Source organism: Canis lupus, chromosome 14 (assembly GCF_011100685.1).
Source record: "Canis lupus familiaris isolate Mischka breed German Shepherd chromosome 14, alternate assembly UU_Cfam_GSD_1.0, whole genome shotgun sequence".
Lineage (NCBI taxonomy): Eukaryota > Metazoa > Chordata > Mammalia > Carnivora > Canidae > Canis > Canis lupus.
Genome location: NC_049235.1, coordinates 18245261 through 18262274, shown reverse-complemented (window position 1 = coordinate 18262274; position 17014 = coordinate 18245261). Strand labels below are relative to the sequence as shown.

Sequence of the window (17014 nt, the reverse complement as noted above, 5' to 3'; positions counted from 1 at the left end):
GTCACAGATAGGACCTATTGCAGAAAATAGTCTGTTACATTGTCACCACTAAAAAAGAATCAGTTACAAGTTTCCAGTTGCTTTTTTGCCATAACCACTATTTTCAGAGCTGCATACACAAAGTCTGGGGAAACATAGCTCAAGGGTTTAGGAAAGAAGAGCGCCAGAAATGTTGTCCTGTCTGTAGCATCCTAGTTTGAGAAATAACGAGGTACCTACACAGGTATGTGAAAGCACTCTTCTGAATCTGTGGTGCTGACTATGAAGAAGAAACGAAGTTTATAGTGAACTAGGATGCCCCATGAACAAGCAGCACCCCACCCTCCCCACCCAAGCCAGAGTATAAGGAATAAATCCAAGGGTCTGTTTTGGCAAAGAATGAGTTACAGTGTCCAGGGTTTTTTTGTCTCCACCAGACACAAAACCATCATGTAGGCACTAATAACTTTTATCTTTTAAAGACCTATTCTGCATGTAGTGAATTCATGCAGAGATAACAAAAAGCCAAGCAATATTCCTTTACGCTGCTGCTTACTCAGTAGGAGGTTGATGCCAAGAATCCCCCTGGGTCCATGAAGACTATGAAAGTTGTCGTCAAAGCATTAGATTAAGCCTTAAGAAAAAGAATGTTCTTGAATCAATATGTCATTTTTCACATCTTTAGCCTTGAAGATTCTCAGTGGAGGGCATTGTTGAGAAATGTATGGCAGCATCTTTGGTCATCCTGATGACTTAAGGGATGGCTGTGGCCACAAAGAGGCTGATAACTGCCCACCAAAGAATTGTTTGCCCAAATTCCAGTAATGCCTCCGCTGCTGAGATATAGACAGAAGGGGAGTTGGAAATTCTCTGAGATAGCTTGTCTTAGGAAAACATTCAGTTTACAAAAGTGTTCCATTTCCCCATCCCCCAAATAGGGATACTAAAACCTGGACACATAAGACCACATACTTTCCCCAACATTGTATGCTTTACCCAGGGCATCAGAATTTTTACAGAGGTTTCTTAGAGTGTGTCACCATTGTTGAAAGATAAATCATACTTTTGAGAAAATGAAGTACAAGATAGTATTTAAAGGATATGTTTCCACTTTGGGCTGGGTCGAGTGAGCCCTTGTATTCTTACATATCCACAGCCAAAATGCTGAGTCTATGTATTTCTCCAGTGGGAAGGGTTAGGTGGGCTGCGGGCTTCCCTAGGATATAGTTGTTTAGTGTCCCTGAGGAAAAGCTTCAATAGGCTTTGTGATCCCAGTGGTCACCAGGGGACCAGATGAAAGGAGCTGATCTCTTTGGGTATCTTAATAGTGGGAAGGACGAGCCGTTCATGAGGCAGACTCTTTATTTTGATTTCCCCAAAATGGGCACAAAAAACCATAAATAAAAACAGGAAACCCAGTTGGTTTTGTTTTGATTTTTTTTTTCTTATTAAATTTAAAGAATGGTAGCCCGGCTTATGTGTAATATCAATTAACATTCCATTCTTGCTGAAAGTTGATATCTTCAGACAGGAAAACGTAGACCAATTATTTCATAGAGAAAAAGGGATCAACAGTCATAAATACCTGATTTTTCAGTGTCTCATTTGTCCCACATACTCTGTATTTCTTATGGTGACATAAAGTAAAAAATACTAGCAAAAAATACTATCAACTGGGAAAGACACTGGAACAAATTTGACATTATTTCCAAGAATGATAGCTGGCATTTAATGTCAGTACTAAAGGTTATGATTCCTAAAGGGTGCTGCGTTTAAAAGTTTTCCCATTGTTTTTTGTTTGTTTGTTTTTCTGTTAAAAGAAGAAACCATTTAGTGATGCATTAGTTAACATATCCGTGGTGATGTATAAAGACTTAGAATCACAGTTTTTCAGACCGAACTGGTACTTATTTTTAGAATTTCTTGAAGAGAAAAAGACTGCACTCCACTTCCTGGAAATACACATTTTTTAGTGGGTTATGTCATACAGGACCTGGGAATCAACTTAATCTTTGGAATGTTAAAGGAATTACAAGTTAACTGATTCAAAACTGGCATCTTACAGCCATGGGAAATGCTAATATATTAGTTACTTTTCAAAGCCTGACCCAGGTGTCCCCTTCTTTTACTCCCTGTAAGAATCAATCCTCCCTCAGTGTTTCTAGGCTAACATCTTATTAATATCTATCATAATACTATTTTTCTATCTTGCTTGTAATTATTTTCAGGGTCTTATATATCTGGCTGTAAGCTCCTTGAAGGAATTGGCCTTCTGGGAAGAAATTTAGAACAATTTATAAGAGTGGACTATAGTCATAGCTGTAGGTGGTGAATCGCTTAGGGTGAGTGACAAATGGCTTAGCTTGTCTTCATCTGATATGGGAGGGTGAGGTGTCCTTTAAATGCCTGACTTTGCCAGGATGCCTCCAGCATGACAGTCAAGATGTCTTTAGAGAGTATTGGGTACTTGCTGCTCAGTACACAATCAGACATGCAGATGTTACACATACAGAGAAAAGATGGTTTATGCCTATTTATTTAAAGATTGTAGAATTAAGATGTGAATAGCTACAGTGAATGCAGTAGACTCAGGCAGAAGGGGCCCATGGCCAGGATCTCATACTTCAGAGGAGCCTGCGTGGGCCCTGCTCCAGCTGGGCCTCTTCATGGAGCGCAGAATCCAGGGTGCCACGGAGGTGTTCCAGCTAGAGTCTGAGACCCCCCCTCTTCCTGCCATGCTCAGGGCACTGGAATTCCCTGATTGGGCACTGCATGGGCTCTCCTTGTGTCCTTCCTTCTGACAGCAGATTGTGGCACATGTATGCACTCCCACGTCTGAGGGCAACGGCTCACAGACAGCCAGTCAGAGTGTGCACGTGGGGGTTGGAAGGTCCATGAATACATGTATGAGACCTAGCACGGTACTGGAAGGGGCCAAAACTTGGGGGCGGAACCCCATTACACTTGGTTACCTGATGTGGATGATTTTTATCAGAAATTTCTCTGAAACCATGAAAATCAACTTCTACAACCTGTATTGAAATACTACTACATTTGTGGAAAAACAGAGTAGGTTACAGGGAGGTTCTTTCCATTGCACGTATGTGATGCGTGTAAGAATCATGACTCATGGGCTTATATAATCTCAGTGCCAAAAGTTTTTCAATAATGTATGCCTATTCAATAGAATGACTTCAAGACTAGCTAGAATGATAGAGTCATTCTAAAGCCAACATTTCTAAGTACTCCCCATGTCAAATGCAATGTATGGTGCAACTCACTTTTGTCTGTCAGAAGAGAAGTAGAGAGCAACCACTCATACTTGACCCGGAGGGTCTGAGAAGCAGAACCTGGGATGTCACCAGCAGTCTGATGATGACTCTGCTAACCATGAAGCACTGTGGATGGCATCTCAGGGAGGGAGCGGTCTTCACATGTCTATGATGCCAAGTATTTATTATTGTTTTTCTGAATTGGACCATATAGTACACAGGGTGATGCAATACTATGGTTATTAGGTACGGTGTCGGGAGAACTCCTTACCAAACATCTCATTTTGAAAGTGGGGAAACTGAGACCCAGACAAGCAGTCTGTGACCAGGTTAAGTCTGAATCCACCAAATAGATTGCAAATAGCTTGGAGAAATCTAATGTCTGTATTCTGGCTCTCACCCACCATCCCTTCTCCCCTCCTCCTCTCCATACCATAGATAGGCTCCAGTACTGCAGAGGCATGAGACTATATATTCTGTAGGATTATTGGGTCCTGCAAAGGGCATCCAGAGATTCCACAGGTGTTCCAACACTTGAGGACTTTCTAAAATTTAAGTCTTGTTAAAATTATAATTAAAAAACAACTAGCTCATGCCACATTTTGACACAGTAGAGAACACTGAGGCATGAACTTGTACCTTCTGGCTAATTTACTTTTGTTGTTGTTGTTGAAGAGAGACAGAGCAGGAGGAGGGGCAGAAGGAGAGAGAGAGAGAACCTTAAGCAGGCTCCATGCCTAGTGCGGATCCCAGTGTGGGACTCGATCTCATGACTCCAAGATTATGACCTGAGCTGAAATCAGGAGTTGGACGCTCAACCGACTGAGCCATCTAGGCAACCCCTGGCTAATTTATTTTTTACATAGACCTCAGAATAAAACTTCTGCCACACTCCTGCAGACTCAAACGTCTTGGTTGTTTTTTTTTTTTTTAAGAGTTTATTTATTTACTCATGAGAAACACACAGAGAGAGGCAGAGACATAGGCAGAGGGAGAAGCAGGCTCCATGCAAGGAGCCCGATGTGGGACTCGATCCCGGGACTCCAGGATCAGGCCCTGAGCCGAAGGCAGAAGTTCAACTGCTGAGCCACCCAGGCATCCCCAGACTTGAACGTCTTGTAAATGGATTGTTACTTAGGAAAAACTAAGCATTCTCTTGGTTCACTCCTGTGTGTGTCCGTCGCCTTAAAATCACTCAGATGCATAAATGCAGCAGCACACAATACCATGTTACAGTCACCACACAGGAGACTTTTTCAAGGGCCGTTCAGAGTAATGCCAGTGTTGATGTTTTTATATCCAGATGTATTTGCCATACCACCCAGACACTCCCCCAGGACAGACCCCGAAAGCTGCCCATGGATAGAGAGATGTCTATGCCTTAGAATGAGTTGTTCCTTTTAGGGTCTCTGTAACTTCACATGCTGAGATGAGGTCCCAGAATGGCCTGCCATAAACCCGTTTCTGCTCTGCAGTGAACAGTCTTACAGTGACTTTTCGTTGTATTGGGGGGGTCTTCATACAGCCATTAGACAAAAGGTACAGTTAGCATTTTTCCTTCAGATGCTTGTGTGTGATACACGTAGTTTGGAGAAAAATTCTACGTTGTACCATAATGGAAGAGTAAGACAGTTCTCGGTCTTTCTAATGACTTAATGAAATTCTCACAAAGTGAATTCTATTCCCCTTCTCCAAGGGTCTTTTTTTCCATATCATGTATCCAATTAAGAGACACTTGTGGAGGCACCCAGGTGAGGTGGCTCAGTCTGTTAAGCGTCCAACTCTTGATTTTGACTTGGATTATGATCTAGAGGTTGTGGGATCTAGCTCCACGACTGGCTGCCTGCTCCATGCAGTCTGCTTAGGATTCTCTGTCAGCCCCTCCCTCTGCTTGTGCCTTCTCTCCGTCTCTCTCTAAAATAATTAAATAAAATTGTTAAAAAGAGAGAGACACAATGTTCTGAAGACATTTTGCACTCTGTGGAAACACCAAAACAAAATAAATGAATAGTAAACATGGGAAGACTTTTATTTGACAACTCTACAAATTAGAAAAATTCACTTGGGAAATAAGTGATTCTCAAAATTATTGTATTTAAGATCATTCAATTATTTAATACCACAAGCATTACAAAAACTCAAATTCCTTACATTCCATTCTTATGCCTCTAGCAATAGATGGTTTTCTTACTCTAACCCTAGTTGGGTAGCATTTAGTAAACACTGAAGGAAACTTGAGGATTCAAAAACTTTTTGATAAAAAAGGGAGAAGAGTAATGAAATGAAATTCAGTCAGCAAATAATTACCGATCACTTTCCGTCTGCCAGGCACTGTCCATGAACCTGAGGGATGATGGGACTTAGAAATGGCCAGGGTTTTTGCTCTAATGGAGCTCAATCAAAATGGGGAGACCTCTTCATAAAATAGTCACAAGAAGAAATGTAGTTAGAAACCAGCGTGCAATAAAGGGAAGGGACCCAACTCCATCAAGTTTTGTGTCTTAGGAACCCTCAGAGGCTGGGGGTCAGGGAAGCTTTCCTTGCTCACCTATGCCAAGATGTGAGATGCTCAGAGAGGTCACCAGCATCACCCTGTCAGAACCTGCATAGATGGAGGCCGCATGAATTGTGCACATCACACAATCTGTTAATTTTCTCTGTGTCTGGAATAGTTCATTTTATGGCACCAGGTCGGCACCACCAAGTTGACAAAGTGAAGTAGGACCAGAGATCGGAGAACAATGTCATCTTTTACAAGAGAAAATAAATTGTTTATGCTTGTTTCCTCTTCGTGCATGTCGTATTTACTATGGAGACCTGGCAAGGTTTGTGCCTCAGCCTGGGCAGCCGAGTTGCTCCCACAGAAGCCTGCAAATGCTGCCAGTGCATACTGAGTAAATCAAACCAAGAGCATTAATCGAGTATAATGGAAAAAACCCAAAGCCCTGTCGCCTCAGCACCTCAGCGAAAGTGCAGGACACACCTCTGAAGCCGGAAACGCTCCTGTAACTCCCTCCCCACTCAACATCCCCTTGCCATGACACAACCAGGTCTGTTTTGTGAAAATTTCCAGTTGCCAGTACATATTTCATAGTTAACAATGGAGTGTTTGTGCCGGTTTCGTTTTCACTTTCACCAGTGAGGGAAGTAGAACACAATGGGGCAGTGCACAGAGCTGGGAACAGGACACGTTTTCTTTAGGATTCCCAGGGCTGGGTACGTGGAAAATACCAGAGCCAAAACAAACATGAAAACCCATCCAGATCCTTCGTTGTTCATTCTCAGTGGCAATAAAACACATTTTGAGTTACCATATGATAGGTTAACTCTGCCTCCACAGTGAAGGCAAGCTTTGATGACCACTGTGAAAATTTCTCCCATGTAGAAAGATAATGTATTCTATACTGTAAAGAAAGCTCCTGTGGATATGTGTATATGCATGAGGATATTTAACTGTATCACGTATATTTGTGAAGTTAAATCAAATACTTTTCTTGTTTATAAAAGATAGTCATTCATTTGACTCACCTAATTCTAGCTCCTTCATCAGTGGTCACTGTTGCCAATTAGTTCTAGATGAAAACAGTTTAACTGTAGTGCTACTGCCTGAAGGGTGTTTAGTCAAAGAAAGCACAAGATGTTCTTTGATTCCATACATCTGTTTGGCCATCATGTCCTATCAAGGTACAGTGCAGATGTGGTCTGGTTGTCACCTGGTTTTTTTATATTCTATCATATAGACACCCTGTATGATACCATTCAAATCTCAGAACTTGAGAACAAGTCTGAGTATCCAGACCAAGCATTGTCTTAAGGTCGACAAGACCAAGTGCTTTAGGAAGTTTTTGCAAGGCAAAGGGTTTCTCAGGGATCCACACAATGGAAAAAGGTTTGTTAGATCTTCTATTTAACATTCTTATGGGAATGTGCCTTTTTTGCGTGGTCAGGGACTAGTCTGACAAACTGTATTAATGAAATAATTTCATCTCCCCTAAATTTGATTTACTCAGGTGTGTTAATGTTCATCTAAAGGAGCATGAGACATAATTCTTGGAATAGAATATAAAACAATGTTTTTATAACTTGCACTTTTATATCCTCTTTCATATATTCTTTGAATATGTGAGCTTCTTGATTCTCCAATGTCGAAAGAATGAATTCCAACTCTAGCATGTAGCATGTAGCCTGCAAAGTTTTTTTGTAGTGTAGCCCTGACCTATCCTTCTGTCCTCCCACTCAGACTACCCTCATACACATAAACGCCTACTCCCTGTCCTCTTCCTACATTAAATTTCTCACTACTCCTTGAATGGCATCGAGTTCTCTTCCAGCTCCCTGGAGTTCTCTTCCAGCTCCCCGCTTTCACCAGTGAATCAATGAATGAATTTCCAACTGCATTTTCCATGTTGCTGCCAGGATCACTTCATCATCAGTTATAAGCATCTAAAGTACTTGTGTTTGGTTGTGTGTGTGGTTTTTATTTTTTGCTTTATTTTGAGGTTTTTTTTGTTGTTATTTTTGGGTTTTGTTTTGATTTGGTTCTTTTTGGATTTTTTGGTTTTGTCGTTTTGTTTTGTTTTAGTTTTTTTGCATTAGATGAAACTTTTAGTTAATCTTCCCAGCTACCTGCGTCATCCCCTCATATAGATAGCAGCTTGAACCCTGAGGAAGTAACATTTGCACTTAGAACGTCTCTCTGGGCAACCATTCCTAACCTTCAGATAATCATTGTCCTTCATCCCTGCTTCTTCAAGATCATAAACCTTCATACACCTCCCCATCTTGTGCACTTAACATTTTCTGTATGGTATGTTTTAAATAAAAATTAAGATCTCTTGGGGCTTTTTGGAAGAACCATGGCATTACAGGAAAAGGTTGAAAATGTCTGCGTTGTAGTTTTTTTAGTTACTTTATTTAGTCTACTTGGGTTCTTGGGTTGATTAGGGGTGTACTTACGTTAATCTCTACAGGCTTTTCTAAAAGTTTTTATATGATGGCTTTGTAATGCGGATTTTCTTTGGTATTTTATTGACCTTATTGCTAATATGCCGAATTTGTTTCTAAATGATGTTCTTTGGGTCACGTTGCTCCCACATTCTATTTTCCTTTTCTCCAGGGATTGAAGCACAGAATTTGAGTGACATCGTTGCCCCCAGTGTCTGTAAGGATACTGATGATTTTTAAATCTCTCATAAATGTGAATGTTAAACTTTACAGTTGGCTGTGGAGGAATAATCTACCTTCAAGTCTCAGGGAAGCGTCCAAAAGAAAGAAGGGGAAAGCGTAGGAGAATTTACTTTAGTGCTGCTCATATATTTATTTTGAAGGTTGGCAGAATCTAAAAGTGGGGCTGTAAATTTAACAGCTCAGCCGTAAAAGCCCCAAAATAAGGGAGAAAAGTCTCTACTACTTCTAGATTTGGATACTAATATAAAGCTACAAGGATTCCATTCTGTCATCTTACTTTTTTTTTTTTATCTCTAAAGCTCCCTGTCCTTTTCTTCTTTCTCATTTTTATTTTGATTAATTACTTTTTAAAAGTAACAATGCTTTAAAATGTATGGAAGCTTTCTCTGAATACTTACTAGCATACTACTACAGTCGATAGATTTCCCAGTGACGATAGATTTCCCAGTGACGTTGAGTCCTATCTGCACCTTATGTAACTCTGGGTGATTTTAGTGAGGTGGGGATTGCACATGGTATCAGTTCTTGTGGGAAAATATGCTTCAGTGGCTTACTGGCACTGCTCTTGGAATGTGGCATTTAAAAGTACCTTTTTACAGTGGGAAAGAATTCTGTCAAGAATAAACAGTCTGACCTTGTTAAATGGGCCAAAGTCTGTCTGTAACCTAGTTCCAGAAAACTAGCTTTTACTAGTTTAGCAAATGCAGATTAGAAAAATTACAATTAAATTTTTCTAAAGACAAGGAACAGTTGCTGTGAAAAATACGAAAGAAATTCAAAACAATGATGGTCTTCACATATATTCATGAAAATTTCCTTAGATGACTATAAAATCCCACTCTTCCAGAGTGGGTGAAAGATCAGGACCACAGTCGGTCAGAAAAGCAGATGTTCTTTTTCCTGGAAAGACGAGACTGGCTTATAGAAAGGAGCCGTGGGAGGGCCTACATAGCGTAGACCTACCGTGGGAAACCAGTAGGCTTGGAGAGCTGAAGAAAAAGTAAAAATTGTCACTGACTGCCTGTTGCTCACAGGTTAAAAAGTCTAGATACTCCAATTTGTTCCTAACTTTTCTCTCCACCCCTATGATCTTGCCACTCCAAACCTCCCTCCTCCTGATTGAAACAACATGCCTTTAGATTTTGTGCCTAGGTGCCTTAGGCATTCTCTCTGCTTAGATTGTCTTTCTCCTTCTCAGGCTAACAAACTCCTACTCATTCTTCAAGACTTTATGCAAAAGCCATCTCCTCCCTGAAGTCAGCCTGGCTCTGTAGGATAAAGCTAGGCATTCCTTTCCTGTGTACTTTAATTTGCCTCCAAGTAGCTGTCATATCAGTTTCAGGGCTTGCAGTAACAACACACAGGCACACAGCACTGCTCTGTGAGTGTTAAGAGTGTGTGTGTGTGTTCTGAAATAAGAGGTTTCTGAGTAGAGGAGGTGGAGGGAGGCTGCATTGGGGGTACTAAGTGTGTTTGGGAAGAGATGCTTCCCCTAAGCATCAGCTTCCCTGAAGGGTGTGGTTACAACTTGTATCTGCATCCATTTTGAAATTACAGCACCAGGAATCAAACTTGTTTTATTGATCAGTTTCATTGCTAAAACCTTGTGTTTATATTTCATTGGTATTCTGGAAAACCAAGACATGATGGCTTTTACTCAGATGCATGACTGGAAGTTAGTTGGTTAGGTGTTATCAGAGTATACTAGATCTCAATGATGCTTTTTCTGGTCGTAACCATTTGTAACGTTAAATGGGTTTTTTATCAGTAATAAATTGGGGAAATTTTTTTAGTAGAATTACAGTAATAACCTAATCTTGTGTTCTAAAACATAATATAGCTTTAAGAGAACTATGTTAAGGTAAAAAAAACTAATGTGTAAAGTAGATAAATAATCAAGTTCTTTGCAGATGGGCTTGTGGCAAAGATTTTCAAAAAGGAGCCTATGAAATTTAAAATATAATTCAATACGGGCCCCTGGATGGCTCAGTTGGTTAAGTGACCAACTCCTGATTTTGGCTCAGGGTCCTGAGATCCAGCCCTGGCACCTGGCCTCCCCACTCAGCAGGGACTCTGCTAGATACTCTCTAAGCTCTTCCCCCCTCCCCCTCCCTCTTATCTTTATGATAAGAGAGCACGCTTGCTCTCTCTCTCAAGTTAATAAAGAAGTCTTTAAAATATAAATAAATAAATAAATAAATAAATAAATAAATAAATAAATAAATAAATAAATCTTCTTATTCTATCTGGCCACTCATTTTTTTTTTTTTTTTTTACTGCTTGTTTGTACAAAGATAGTTAACAACAGCCAAAAGAGCCCATTGGGGATTTAAAAGCATTAGTAAAGTGGGGGGTAAGGTGAGGGTTGTCAGTTGTTAAGCATCCAACTAGATTTCAGCTCAGGTCATGATCCCAGGATGGTGAGATCAAGCCCCACGTTGGGCTCTGTCCTACGTAAGAGTCTCTCTCCCTCTACCCTTCCTCCCTCTCTAAAAAAAATAAATAAATAAAATGAAATAAAAGTGTTAAAGTCTGGGAAAAAAGAGACTTGTTCTTCTTTTACCCAAACACAAATTGGCCACAATCATGCCTTCTACTGGCAAGTTGAGGTTAGAAATGTAGCAGAACATTTAAAATTTTGACATGGTTGGGTAACCAATCCCTTTGAAGTGAGTAGAGCTTCTTCAATTGGGGACTTTCTTTACTACTTTTCTATATCTGTTGTTCTCTATTGTATCTAAAAGGACTCCTTGATTTTAGGACATGGGGCTGAAATGCCGTGTGTAAGTGCCATGTTGTTGCTACCTTACCTAGAGCATCATCCAATTTGTATTTTCCATCAGGTTTCTTTTTCATTGGTGGTTTATGTGCTCCTGTTTATAAAGGCATCAAATTTTCCCAGTGTTTAATTATACTTCGCAAGTATTGTTAGTCATGTAACATTGGAGAAAAATATGATATTCATCAATTGCTTTAAATATCTGATATTCAGAGCATCCATCTGTTCTGTAATTTTATTTTTAGAAATTTGGTATCAGGAGACATTTTTGAAAGAGAAACAGCATTAGAGTTAGCCCTGCTTTATCCATGGGGGATACGTTCCAAGACCCCCAGTGGATGCCTGAAAATGCAGGACAGTTCCCAACCCTATCTATGCTCTTGTCTGCTCCTATACATAAAACCTGTGATAAAGTTTAATTTATAAATCAGGCACACTAAGAGATTAACAACTAAAAATAGAACAATAATAATTTATGTGATAGAAGTTACGTGAATGTGGTCTCTCTCAAAATATCTTCTTGTACTGTATTCAGCCTTTCTCCTGTTTGTGATGATGTAAGATGACAAAATGCCTGTGTGATGAGATGACGTGAAGGGAATGACTGTGACGTAGCTTTAGGCTTCTGTTGACTTTCTCATGATACCTTAGAACGATCATCTGCTTCCAGACCACAGTTGACCGCTGGTAACTGAAACCACAGAAGACAAAACCACAGATAAGGGGGCCCACTGTATTTGTAAGACACAGTTCAACAAATCCAGACGCAAGGTCTGCCATTTCCTCTGCAAAGCCTTTGTGGCATTTGTATGCAGGAGTCAGAAACCTCTAAACCCTTATTCTTCAATCAATTTTTTTAAATCTACATTTTTTAAATTGCTACAATTATTTTAAAATTCAAACATCCCAGATAGGTTTAAAAAAATGAAAAAAGAAGCTCCTCAATGTTTCCTCCCAGAAAAAGCTACTGTTAAGTTTGGTGAATGGACTTTCACACCTTTTTATATTTGTATGAAACTATATATATGTGGAAGCAGTGTGTTTGTAGTATACATACACGTTATTTTAATTTGTTTGGAGTCTTCTGTGGACTTTTTCCAATTTATCGTGCACATTTTCCATATCTAACATTGTAGCCTGTTTATTTTTCTCTTCTCTGTGTGAATATGCATAGTAACATTTTTTACCCCAGTCTTCTAGGATGAACCTTCAATAGTTTCTCATTGTTTGGCTGCAGTGAGCATCCTTGGGCTTTTGTCTTCTCACCCAAATACTAATATTTTTGTAGGATAAATTTCAAGAAATTGCATTACCAAAAGATTTTTTAATGTTTTGCTTCTAAGAAACTGCCAAACTGCCCCCCCCCCCTTTTTTTTCATTTAAATTATAATTCTTTTAAGTAGGCTCCACACCCAGCATGGAGCCCAAGGCAGGGCTTGAACTCTTGACCCTGAGATCAAGACCTGAGCTGGACTCAAGAATCAGATACTTAACAGACAGAGCCACCCAGGCACCCCAAGAAACTGCCAAACAATCTTTTAAAAAAGCTGTAACATAAAAAAAAAAAAAAAAGCTGTAACATTTTACATCTGCCCCACCCCACCCCAACCCCCCAGCAGTGAACAAGAGTTCTTGTTGCTCCATATCTTCATTAGCGTTTGGTGATGTCAGTGTTTTGAATCTTGGCCCTTATAATAGGTTTATTGTTGTTTTAATGAGTATGCCCATTTAAATCTGATAGTGCCAAGCTATTAATATTAAAGCTTATTTTAAAAACTCTTATAACAATTCAACTTCAGCCAGCTTGATTACACAAAGTAAAATCCTCTCTTTCTTTCTCTCTCTTGCCAACTTTTTATACCATTCTGTCCCTTATTCTCCTCTTTCCCATTCTGAAATAACCCAGTTTTATTTTAGGACATATTTACATTCTTTTCCCTTACAAACTAATCTCCATACCTTGTAAACTTCTTTTTAGCCAAAACACATCCTACTTTCCTTATATAGAAGTGTTTCCCTTATTATTTTTAGTAGCTTTAAAACTATTAATTAAAATTTTTGACCTTTAGAAACCTTACTTTCTAGTGAAAACTAGTAAGTGAGCAGTTATAAACTGTCACACCAGCATTCTTTTGATTGGCAAATTTATCAGTACATTTTACGATTTCTAGAAGCATGTGCTCCTTTTTAGTAATACAGTCTTTCGTGGAGGCCTGGGTAGCTCAGTGGGTTTAAGTGTCCGACTTAGGCTCAGGTCATGATCTCAGGGTCCTGGGATAAGCCCACCTCTGGCTCCACTGAGCAGGGAGTCTCCTTCTCCCTCTCCCTCCCCGACCTTTACTCCCATGTTCATATGTGCACTCTCTCTCTCAAATAAGTAAATAATCTTAAAAAAAAAATGCAGTCTTTCGGTATGACACAAGGCGTGTTTACTAACAGACTTAAATTTATCTTTAGTTCCTCTATAATAAGAAAACCATAGATAAACTTATGTTCCATAATTAGTGTGCACTATTTTATCTTACTTGGGAATAAATGATCTAAATATTCGTTGAGCCTCACGCCATTTAATTTAACTTAGCAAAACTTTAAAGTTTCAAGTTAACAAAGAGATTTGAGAAGCTGTTTTTAAGTATACAAACCATAAAACATGATTATTGTTAAAAAATTCACCTAAAAACTCTTACCTACTCATATCTGTCTAAATCACTTGCTCCCAACAATTATGTTTCAACTACTTACAAAAACTTAATGAGACATTAGACAAAGTCTGCCATCATCCCAAGCGATCTCTGTTGCTGACAAATTTTTGTAAGCAATATAGCATGAACTTATTTGACTGGTAAAACTCAGGCAGAGTAAAAGTTATTTGCCTGCATTATATTCAATGTAAAAACATGTCTATTTTAATTACACCAATGAACTTAAACTTTGATACTTACTATTTTCAGAACATATGAACCTGAAAAATATTTGGGTTAGTTTCTGTTAAATTTCTGAAAACTTGAGGGAATATTTAAGTGCTTAGTTTCAAGCCAGTGAAATAAAGAAAAGTATCACATATTTATAACACATACAGCAAACACACAGGGAAATGCGAACAGAGAATTACAGCTTTTGTTTAAAAGTTTTAGCCATGAGTTAGGTACAACAATACGAAACTCACTATTTTATAGAAGAACCGTTGAATTCAAATTTTGTTTTGGCAGTTGAAATGAATTTAGTTCACCTCAGAAGGCTAAAGCTTTTCGCAAATATTTGTAGAGAGGACAGAAGATTTTTTCAGTTGCCCAGTGTCCAGATACCTCCTCCCGCCTTTTTGTTTCTTCAGATGAGAAGCATCTCCCTAAAATTTGCCTTTTAAAGAGTGGCTCTTAGGTCTTAGGGAAGATGAGGGTAGAACATCTACATCACAAAGGCACAGAGAAAATATCCAAATTTTCTGTAGAGTGGAGTTTTAGAAGTATATTTGCCTTTTATCAGAAGTCTAGGGTAATTACTATTTAAATTTTTCCTTTCCTTAAGCACAGGACAGTTCTGTTTAATACTTACAATATCTGCAAATATTTTGCATAAATAGAAACGGTTTGGGGATTCATAAAGATAGGTCAGCTTTGAACTGTTACCTAGAGCCACATTTCTGGCTTTGTAGAAATTTGCAAGATGAAAGGTTCTAATTCCCCCCAAAAAAACTGGGTTGGTTGCATCCTAAATATTAAGGGATTGACCAACCCATCTGATTAAAATTTGCTTCTTTGTATCAGAGAGGTTTCCAACTAAGAAATCAAAAAATTTCTAGAGCTTCTGGGTTTAATGCAGTATGTCTTTTAAAAGTCTATCTAAAGTGTTTGAAAAAGGCTTCCTTTATGAGTGCCCAGTTTAATGTTGAACCAATTCACTTTAGGGAGAAGGGCTTTTACTATTGCTTCTATCAGCCAGCCCCAAAACATTAGCTTTGGCTGATCCATTTCCCTGATCATATGCAGGAGGGCCTTGGAGAAATTTTGGTAATCTCTTTCCTCTATGAAGAGGAGGCTTTCCATAGAAGGCTTTCCCATCTGGCTTGTCTGATACCTGCAGTAGAATCATGGGTGACAAGAGCACCCCTTAGCAGTCAATCATAGACTTTGTTAGTGGGGTTATAAATGGCCACTAATCTTTACAGTTACTCTATGAATTTGGTAGGATCTTCTGAAAGTAGAGGTAAAAGGGCTTTGTAATTTAGACAATCTAGATCTATTTCTTTCCAGCAGACATGAATTCTTTGAGGGTCCAGGATACATTTACAAAGGACATTGCATGGGAAAGTCCAAAGCTGGTAGGATCCAGGATGCATTTGCAAAGGACATTGCATGGGAAGGCCCAAACCTGGCAAAGCCTGATGACAGAGCCCTCCAAAGTAGGAGGAATCCTTAGCCCTACCATCCATCTGTGGTACTTCTGCTAAATTTATTCCCTGGCATTTATTATTTACACGAGTAACCTGTATAGCCTGGGTCTGAAGATCAGGCTGGAGTGCTTTCTGTAAAGCTCATAAAGAAAGGGAAGTTAAATAGGCAGCTGGGTGTTTGAGGGATTTCCTGTGGAAGTTAGTGGAGTTTGAGGATCCAAGAGAATTGGCTGAAGCAGTGAGGCTGGATTTTGAGAGGGGGGGATTTAGACCAAGGCCAAGAGATCTAAAAGATCTAGAGTGTCAGGGAGAGGAAGTTGGGGATAAAGGTTTGCAGTAAGAGGGTAGAGAAGGGGCATTTACATTAGATGGTGAATTATAAGTTTTGTTCTTCTGTCTTATTAAGGGAGTCCCTACAGATAGCAATTATACTCCTTTGTATTCACTTTTCAACTTGGTCTTTCTATAGATACCAATAAAACAATTATTTAGGATAAGGTCTCTCTTAAAAAAAAAATTCTTTAAAATGTAGTCAAGTTAGAGGATCCATTGTCTGACCATTGACAAGTAGGATCTTAGGTTAATCTAAATAGCAACTCAAATCAGTAACACTTCTTACGGCTTAACCATGGGCACAAGAGGCAACCCAAAGAAGACTAGGAGAGATGCAGCCCTCCCAGGATCCAGAAATGAGACAGTGAAGGCTGAGACAGTAAAGATCCCTTGTGGATCAGGACACCTTAGGAAAGACTTTCCTGAGAGCTGGCACAATAGGGTAGAGATGCAGATGGAAGACCAGGTTGTTACCTTTGACTCGGACTAACCAGCTATAGCTAAACTTATCCTAACAAAGGAGTCTTGGAGTTGGGTGACAGGTGCTCTAACAGCTGTTAGGTGCTCAACCTGTGCCCACCAGTTTCGTTGCATTTTGCTTCTCGTTAGGAATGGCCTTTATCTCGTGTGCCGTTAACTCATGGTAAAGTATGTCTAAACAGTACCGGTCTGGTAAGAAACATGAACTTGACAGTGTGTGAGGCCAGCTCGAACAAGGTGCTCCTAGGACCTGTGCCCACTGTGGGTGATACTCTGTCACTTTCCTCATCAGTGACAAACCACATGAAAGACAAAAACAGTGGCCATCTCTGGGAGTAAAAGGATCAATAATAAACAAATTTTCATGACAAAATTTTACCAGAGTCACTATTCAAAAGGAACTAGTTCACCCAAATATTTTCTCCTGTTAATCTGAGAAAAACCAAAGGTCTCCCACCACTCTCCCTTCCGTCAGACCTTGCAAGGCAGAGTTCCAGGAGACTTACATGGTAAAGATTCCTTACGTTCTGTGGGTTTTGTCAGAGGTCCCAGGATCTCTCGGCTACAGCGGCCCCTGAGCCAAGCAGTGTCTAG

The 17014-nt window shown here is 39.5% G+C and overlaps 1 protein-coding gene across 5 annotated transcripts in view; it reads left to right on the top strand.

Moving 5' to 3' along the window:
* CDK6 (cyclin dependent kinase 6) overlaps positions 1 to 17014 on the top strand; it is a 240253-nt gene that overhangs the window by 115385 nt on the left and 107854 nt on the right. The gene's annotated exons all lie outside the window — the stretch shown is intronic.